Source organism: Setaria viridis, chromosome 3 (genome assembly GCF_005286985.2).
Source record: "Setaria viridis chromosome 3, Setaria_viridis_v4.0, whole genome shotgun sequence".
NCBI lineage: Eukaryota > Viridiplantae > Streptophyta > Magnoliopsida > Poales > Poaceae > Setaria > Setaria viridis.
In genome coordinates this window covers 33,679,866-33,688,714 of record NC_048265.2, presented here as the reverse complement: position 1 = coordinate 33,688,714, position 8,849 = coordinate 33,679,866, and positions in this window count along the sequence as shown.

Below are 8,849 nucleotides of genomic sequence, written 5' to 3'. Positions count from 1 at the left end.
TTGATGCTAATCTTGAGGTAAGCTGCCTTATGCTTGCTTGCATGGAACCCGAGCTGCAGATGCAGTTCGAAACAAATCATGAGGCACACGGTATGATCGTGGTGCTCAAGGACATGTTCCAGACACAGGCTAGGACCGAAAGGTTCAATGTGTCCAAAGCCTTTCTGGAGTGCAAGTTAGTAGAAGGCGCAGCAGTAGGACCACATGTAATCAAGATGGTTGGTTACACTCAGCGATTGGAGAAGCTGGGCTTCCCAATGGGCAAAGAGTTGGCCACTGACTTCATTCTTTCATCTCTTCCGGCTAGCTATGGGAACTTCATCTCGAACTACCATATGCATGGGACGGAGAAGGGTTTGAATGAACTATGTGGTATGCTCAAGACAGCAGAGGTGGACATCAAGAAAAGCGCTAGTACCAGCCATGTGATGGCTATACAGAACAAGCCTAGCTTTAAGAAGAAGGGCAATTCTTGAAAGAAGAAGGGCAAGGCTGGAACGTCCAAGCCAAACCCAGCGCCCAAGGTTAAAGCTGGACCTGGACCTGCTCCAGATAAAGAGTGCTTTTACTGTCATGAACTTGGTCACTGGAAGAGAAACTGCAAGCAGTACCTAGCTTCGTTGAAGAATGGCGGAAGTAAGAGTACTTCTACCTCAGATACGCTTGTTGTTAATGTTATAGACAACATATTTCTCGCTGATACAATTATTAATTCTTGGGTATTTGATACCGGATCGGTTGCTCATATTTGTAATTCGATGCAGGGAATGATAAGAAGTAGAAGCGTGGAAAGAGGAGAAGTTGATTTTCGCGTGGGCAATAATGCAAGAGTTGCTGCGTTGACCGTCGGGACGATGCAACTCCACCTCCCGTCAGGATTTATTATGGAGTTGAATAATTGTTATTTTGTTCCTAGTTTAAGTCGAAACATTTTGTCTCCTTCATGCTTGATGAAGGATGGTTATTCATTTGCGAGTGAAAACAATGGTTGTGTGATCTCTAAGAATAATATGTTTATGGCTTTTGCACCCATTGTGAATGGATTATTTGTTTTAAATCTTGATGGTTCACCTGTCTATAATGTAAGTGCTAAAAGGCCTCGGCCTAATGATTTGAGTCCTACCTACTTGTGGCATTGTCGTTTGGGTCATATAAGTGAAAAGCGCATGAAGAAGCTCCATTCTGATGGACTTCTAACTTCGTTTGATTTTGAATCATACGAGACATGTGAGGCTTGCTTGCTAGGCAAGATGACCAAGACGCCTTTCACAGGATTTCCTGAGAAAGCAGTAGACTTGTTGGAACTCGTACATAGTGATGTATGCGGACCAATGAGCACGACGGCTAGAGAAGGATTCCAATACTTCATAACTTTCACTGATGATTTTAGTAGATATGGCTATGTCTACTTGATGAGGCACAAGTCTGAAACCTTTGAAAAGTTCAAGGAATTTCAGAATGAAGTTGAAAATCAGCGTGGCAAGAAAATTAAGGCCTTACGATCTGATCGTGGAGGTGAGTATTTGAGCCACGAGTTTAGCAATCATCTAAAGAGTTGCGGAATTGTTCCACAACTTACGCCGCCTGGAACACCTCAGAGAAATGGTGTGTCCGAGCGACGTAATCGAACTTTGTTAGACATGGTTCGATCAATGATGAGCCAGTCGGACCTACCGTTGTCATTTTGGGGATACGCTCTAGAAACAGCAGCTTTCACACTTAATAGGGTACCATCTAAATCCGTAGTTAAGACACCATATGAGATATGGACTGGAAAGGTTCCTAGTTTGTCTTTTCTAAAGATTTGGGGATGTGAAGTGTTTGTCAAGCGACTTCAGTCGGACAAGATCACACCCAAGTCGGATAAGTGCATTTTCGTGGGATATCCAAAGGAAACTTTGGGATATTATTTCTACAACCGAACAGAAGGCAAAGTGTTTGTCGCTCGGACGGGGTTTTCCTAGAGAAAGAGTTTCTCAAAGGAGAAAAGAGTGGAAAGACAGTGCATCTTGAAGAAGTTCAAGATGAGCCGATCGGGCAAGAATCAATGAGTGATGCTAACGTAGCAGAACAAGTTGAGATACCCATGGCAAGAGAAGCACCGCCACAACCACAAAGGTCGGCAAGGCTCCGCGAAATGCGGGAAATATTATTGTTGGACAATGATGAGCCTGCGACATATGCAGAAGCAATGATGGACCCAGACTCCGAAAAATGGCAGAGTGCCATGCAATCCGAAATAGAGTCCATGGGAGACAATCAAGTTTGGAACTTGGTTGACCCGCCTGATGGTGTTAAAGCCATAGAGTGCAAGTGGATCTATAAGAAGAAAAAGGACATGGATGGAAATGTTCACATCTATAAAGCACGACTTGTCGCAAAAGGTTTTCGACAAGTTCAAGGAGTTGACTACGACGAGACCTTCTCGCCCGTAGTGATGCTTAAGTCCATTCGGATTATTCTAGCTATAGCTGCATATTTCGATTATGAGATATGGCAGATGGATGTCAAGACAGCTTTCCTGAATGGAAACCTAGCTGAGGACGTGTATATGATATAGCCCGAGGGTTTTGTCGATCCGAAAAATGCTGGAAAGGTATGCAAGCTTCAGAGATCCATTTATGGATTGAAGCAAGCATCTAGGAGTTGGAACATTCGTTTTGATGAAGTGGTCAAAGGGTTTGACTTCACCAAGAATGAAGAAGAGTCTTGTGTTTACAAGAAGGTTAGTGGGAGCTCTGTAGTATTTCTAATCTTATATGTGGATGACATATTACTGATTGGAAATAACATTCCTATGCTTGAGTCCGTAAAGACTTCACTGAAAAATAGTTTTTCGATGAAGGACTTAGGGGAAGCGGCATATATTCTGGGCATTAAGATCTATAGAGATAGATCGAGAAGGCTTATAGGTTTAAGCCAAGATACTTACATCGACAAAGTGTTGAAGCGGTTCAGCATGGAAGAGGCAAAGAAAGGGTTCTTGCCTATGTCACATGGCATACATCTCAGCAAGACTCAGTGTCCTTCGACTGCTGATGAGCGGGATCGCATGAGTAGAGTGCCATATGCCTCGGCTATTGGATCTATCATGTATGCAATGATAAGTACTCGCCCAGATGTTTCATATGTGCTAAGTATGACAAGCAGGCACCAATCTGATCCAGGTGAGAGTCACTGGACAGCGGTGAAAAACATTCTTAAGTACTTGAGAAGGACTAAAGATATGTTCCTCGTCTATGGAGGTGAGGAGGAGCTCGTTGTAACAGGTTACACCGATGCTAGTTTCCAAACTGACAGAGATGATTCAAAGTCACAATCAGGATTTGTGTTCACGCTAAATGGTGGTGCTGTTAGTTGGAAGAGTTCCAAGCAGGAGACGGTGGCCGATTCTACGACAGAAGCCGAGTACATCGCGGCTTCGGAAGCCGCGAAGGAAGGTGTTTGGATAAGGAATTTCCTCATTAAGCTTGGTGTGTTCCCGAATGCGTCCAGCCCATTGAATCTCTACTGTGATAACAATGGGGCAATTGCGCAAGCAAAGGAGCCAAGGAACCACCAGAAGAACAAACACGTAATGCGGCGATTTCATCTCATTCGAGACTTTGTTAACCGGGGTGAGATCAAGATATGCAAAATACACACGGATCTGAACATTTCTGATCCGTTGACAAAACCACTCCCGCAGGCTAAGCATGATGCGCATGTAAGAGCTATGGGTATTAGGTACCTTCTAGATTGACTCTAGTGCAAGTGGGAGATTGTTGGAGGTATGCCCTAGAGGCAATCATAGAGATGATGATATTCCATTTGTATCCATGATTTATATGTTGTGTTCATTGAATATCCATTGAAGGCTACTTGAATTGATTTGCAATTATGTGAATTGTATGTGAAACTCTTTACTTGTATGGTTATTCTAAAGTTGTCCCTAGTCGGAGTTCATGTGAGGACACACATGAATATTAGACTAGCACATGTATTAGATGATGATTATGTTTCACAAGTCATGGACATGGAGATGTTGAACTAATAATGTGGACACATGTGGAGACATGTGTTAGGACTGACCCAACACGAGAAGTAGTTCTCTCTTTAAACAACATATACGCTTTGTCCTTAGACCTGAGATTGTCGCATGTATTCTAGATGTGGATCGACCTACTTAGGGGCTATCAAACGTTATGCCGTAACAGGGTAGTTATAAAGGTAGCTTTCGGGTTTGTCAAGAAGCATGCTATGAGACATGGTCAATCAAGATGGGATTTGCCCCTCTCTGATTGAGAGTGATATCTCTGGGCCCCTCGAGTGATCGGATCCGAAAATGCATGGCCATGCTACGTACGGTTAAGAGTTAACCTACAAAGGGATTCCGAATCACAGGATCGAGAAAGAGCGATCGGCTTGAAGCTAGACCAAATATCATGAGGCAAAGGGAATAGCATGTATATTATGTTGTGATGGTTCGTCTGATATGGTCTTCGTGTGCGTATAGGAGTTGGCACGTCTTGCTAGAGGCCGCTACCGACTATTGGGCCGAGTAGGAGTACTCGGGCCATGTCTATACGTATCCGAACCCATAGGGTCACACACTTAAGGGGCTGGAAGCCCAATTCGGATCTGATCCGAGTTGAATTAGGTTTAGAAGTACTAATGGGCCTCGGATCCAGAGGCCCGTCAGGAACCTCTATAAATAGAGGGGTGGGGGCGCCCTAGGGTTTACACCTTTTTGGCGAAACACACCTGCCGCGCCTCCCACGCCCTCGCCTGTTGCAACTCGCGGATCTAGCAGTCCGGCTTACGACGCTTCCTCCCTGCACGTGTGGATACCTTGGAGGTGTTGCGCCTGCAGCACTTGGACGAGCCATCGACGAGCCGCCGACGAGCCACGACGAGCCGACGACGAGCCGCGGCACTGGAGGCGATCTTGCTACACGTGGACGAGCTGCTGAGGAGCTGCTGAACGTGACGTGATCGACTACGTACGACTACGTTGATCGACTATGTTGATCGACTACGTACGACTACGTGATCGTCTTCACTGCATCGACGCATATCTACATCTTCCGCACCAGTAGTGCGTCGAGTGGTAATCCCGTGATCCTTATACGGCAGTTCTTCCTGGTTATACGCGGTAGAAATTTTGATTTGCGCTAGTGTAGCCTACCTCGTATCCCAACAAAATCACCCTGAACTGGCTCACCAATCCGAATACCTTGCTGCTGGCTACCCCTGAGTATCTGGCACAAGCAAGGCACGCTCCCACTCCTTATCGACCTTGCTCTTCTTCTTCTTCAGCTCCACAACTGCCTTACCCTTACCCTTCCTCTTGTTGCCTGCCATCTGCAAGAGATATGGTGGAAGATTATAGTATGGCAAGATAGAGGTACACAAGTAGTGAAAAGCAACTAAGGGTAAGCGAGTCCTTAAGCATAGCAAAAGATTTGATTGAGCCTAATTTTGATGATTCTAGTAGATGACAAAATCTCAACACAAGATAAAAGGTCGAACACTAAGATAGGGTCCTTAGGTGACAAGATGTGCAAGTGTCATACACTCCTAAGACAAGAAAGCATCACTGTCCAATAAACTAAAATTTGTGAGGAGTGGACAGATAACCACATTGCTCAAGTTTTCTTTAATTTATACATTTGACACAAAATGAGCAACTGGGCAAGAGATGAAGTGACATAGTAATCAAGAGGCTACCAAATTTCATGAAAGTAGCGTTGTCCTCGAAAATGATTTCAGTTAAAGAACTTGAATAGCGAGACAAAAATACTCAATGTATTTGACATATCCATTTTGACCATCATTGAGCAAAGGGCAGAAACTAAGTGACAAGATATGAAAGTGAGAGTAATTGCTCAATTTCATGATATGGACCTCCAAAAAGCAAATCAAACTGACTAACGGATTGAATTTGTATGAAATATGAACAAATTTGAGAGGAAATTCTAGGCAAGTTGACCTGGATGCTCACCACTGCAAGATGTGGAGAGAGAGATGGCAGTGGAGGTAGAGGAGGTGCCGGCGGACCTCAAGATGATGGTCGATTGCTGGAGGCAGCGGCGCCTAGCCGGAATTGGCCTCGGCGGTGGAAACCCTAGGGTAGGGTTCCCCACTGGCCATGCGCAATTTCGCGCAGTGGAGATGCGGGGAGGCGACGGAGATGATCGACGATGGTTGTTGACGGCTCTTAAGTACCAAATCTAGATCGTCAACTCCTGCATAAACACATAAAAGATGAGCATCAACAACAGTGATAGGAGTTATTACAAACAAATTTCACAAGTGTTGGTGAATATTTGTATGCAGGTTCATTAAAGGAGAAAACACACCTCAAGAGAAAAGGAAACACACTCTCAACCAATCAGGAGCAAGCACACGGATTGAAGGGCCCACAAACAGGAGTAAACCAACAAGATTCACTGCAAAAAACCCCGTACCCAAGTGAGGACTCACCTGGCAGCCACCCAGCCGAAGGCGGTTACCAGAGGCGGTTGACCTGGGTCAGCCGAACCCAGGGTGGCTCCTCTCGCCTCCAACCGCCACGTGTCACCAGATACCAACCTTGCATGGTGATTAGGGAAGATTCCCCAAATATTCCCCTCGGGAACCAACCCCAAGTGCCTATAAATATGAGGGCAGGGTCTCATTTGAAGACACACAATCCAAGAGATCTTAGAGCCTCGTTGCAAAGGCAAAGCATTGTCTAGCTTGTGCTTAGAGTAGGAAGAGAGTGAGGGGTTTTTAGGAGGAGTGCCAGAGTGTCGACACTCTCCTCCCAGCTTGTACCTCTACGGATGTTGCTACATTCTTTGGAGTTAAGTAAGCATTCATGATTCCTTCTTATAATGTTATACTTGCTTCTCATATGCATGAGTAGTCTTATATCCTTGCTACGTTTATATGCTTGGCTTATATGCTCATATGCTAGTCATATACCCTTGCTACCATAGTATAGGTTTGTATGCTTTCATGTATGCCTTGAGGCCTAGATACGGTATACGCTAGTAGTACTTATGTCCAAATGAGATCAATTCTCTTTACTCATGGGTTTGTCACACTGTATTTATACAAAGTGTTCTAGTTTGCTACGGGAGCTCAGACATAGTTGGATTGTAGTAGTAATCAGTAGCATAGATATGGTGTCTAGGCTAAGGGTTATCCTTCGTTTCCTTTATATCCCATGGATTGCTAGAGGCAGGCCATAGGTGGTGACAACCCTATTGATCCTTTGTAATCCTCCATGTTCGGATATAGCATAGAGCTACTAGCCGAAGTTGCCTGGCAGACCAGAGGTAAGCCGGTGCCCGAAGCGAGTATCTTCAATCGTGAGATCGACCTCTAACTTGCCTGAAGTGCTACTCTTTAGGAATCCTCTCTACCCTCATCACCTATCTTGGTGTGTCCTTGGATCGACTAGACTAGAAGTTAGAGCACACACATTCCCCTGGATTCGATACCCTTGGAATACTCTGAGGTGAAAGCTACAACGGTATCCGTGCACTTGCGGATTTATTCGCTATGGCTAAAATACACAACAACGGTGCGTTGTGGTCTGGTGATGGCGGTGAGGGTGCCCCGCGGTGCAGGTGGTGGCCGAAGGCAGCATGGAGGTGAAAGCGGCAGTGCACGAAGCTAGGGGTGGCGCACGGTGAAAGTGAGAGAAATGGGTAGGTTCAAAGATAGTGAAGCGGTTATGACATGTGGGTCCACGTTGCAGAGAAGCATTGGATGAACTGATGGTTAGAAGAAGGGGGCATCGGACTAAGCATTGGATTGATTTTGACAGGTTTTTGAACTGCCGCTATCCAAAGCACCGGAAGGTCCGACAGTTAGATTTTTAGTTGCGTCGGACCAATTTTTGGAGGGTCCAAAATTTGCCAAGTTTTCCAAGAGCACCGGAAGTTCTGATGGTGCAAGAAGACAGCATCGGATGAACCATCGGATGAAGAACTGTAGTAGTTTGAAACTGGTCAAACAGACCCTACCACCGGATGTTCCGATGGTGGAACCTATCCACCGTCAGAACATTCGATGGTGACAATGTTGCTGCACTGAACTAAGTTTCTCTTCCTTGATCCAAAAATTTGACAAACACAGGACAAAACAAGCTCAAACTTGGATCAATTTCGAGTGACAACCTCTCTCCTCAAACAATCCTTTGAAAGTACATATACAATTCCCTAAAAAGGGACAGATAACATATTTTTCAAAGATCTCAATAAGAACTAAAGAGACGAGGTAACTCCAAAAAGGGAATGTATGAGTCACTTGCCTATGAACTTAGAGATGGAAACTTTAAGTTCGCTAGGACATGAGTCAATAGGCATTAAAGCACAATCATTGCTCTAATCACACTTATTGAGTTATTGATCCGCATTAAGAGTGAACAACATGCTCTAAGAGTGATATCTCCTTTGATAAGCCTAACGGCAATGCAATGCAATGCAAGACAAGTGCATGAAAGTAAACATGAGTGCATCTATATGTCAAGAAAAGATGCAAGATAAGGAAATTAAATTTATCTTTTCAAGTTTGTGCCCTTGTCAAGCTTATTCATGATGAACCCAACTTGATGCCTTGAGCTAAAAGAGGTCCACCAGCTCAAGCAAAACCCATGTTCATCACTATCTTGACAAGGTTAGACAAGCCCCTAGCCATGTACATATGAAATGCAACTATATGACAAGCAATTACATGACGTTAGAAGCATCAAGCACATTAAGCTCACTTTGAAACCTACAAAAAGTATTTTCATCTAAAGATTTTGTGAAGATATCCACCAATTGATCTTCAGAATGAACTCCACAAAGTGTAATGTCATTCCTAGCAACATGATC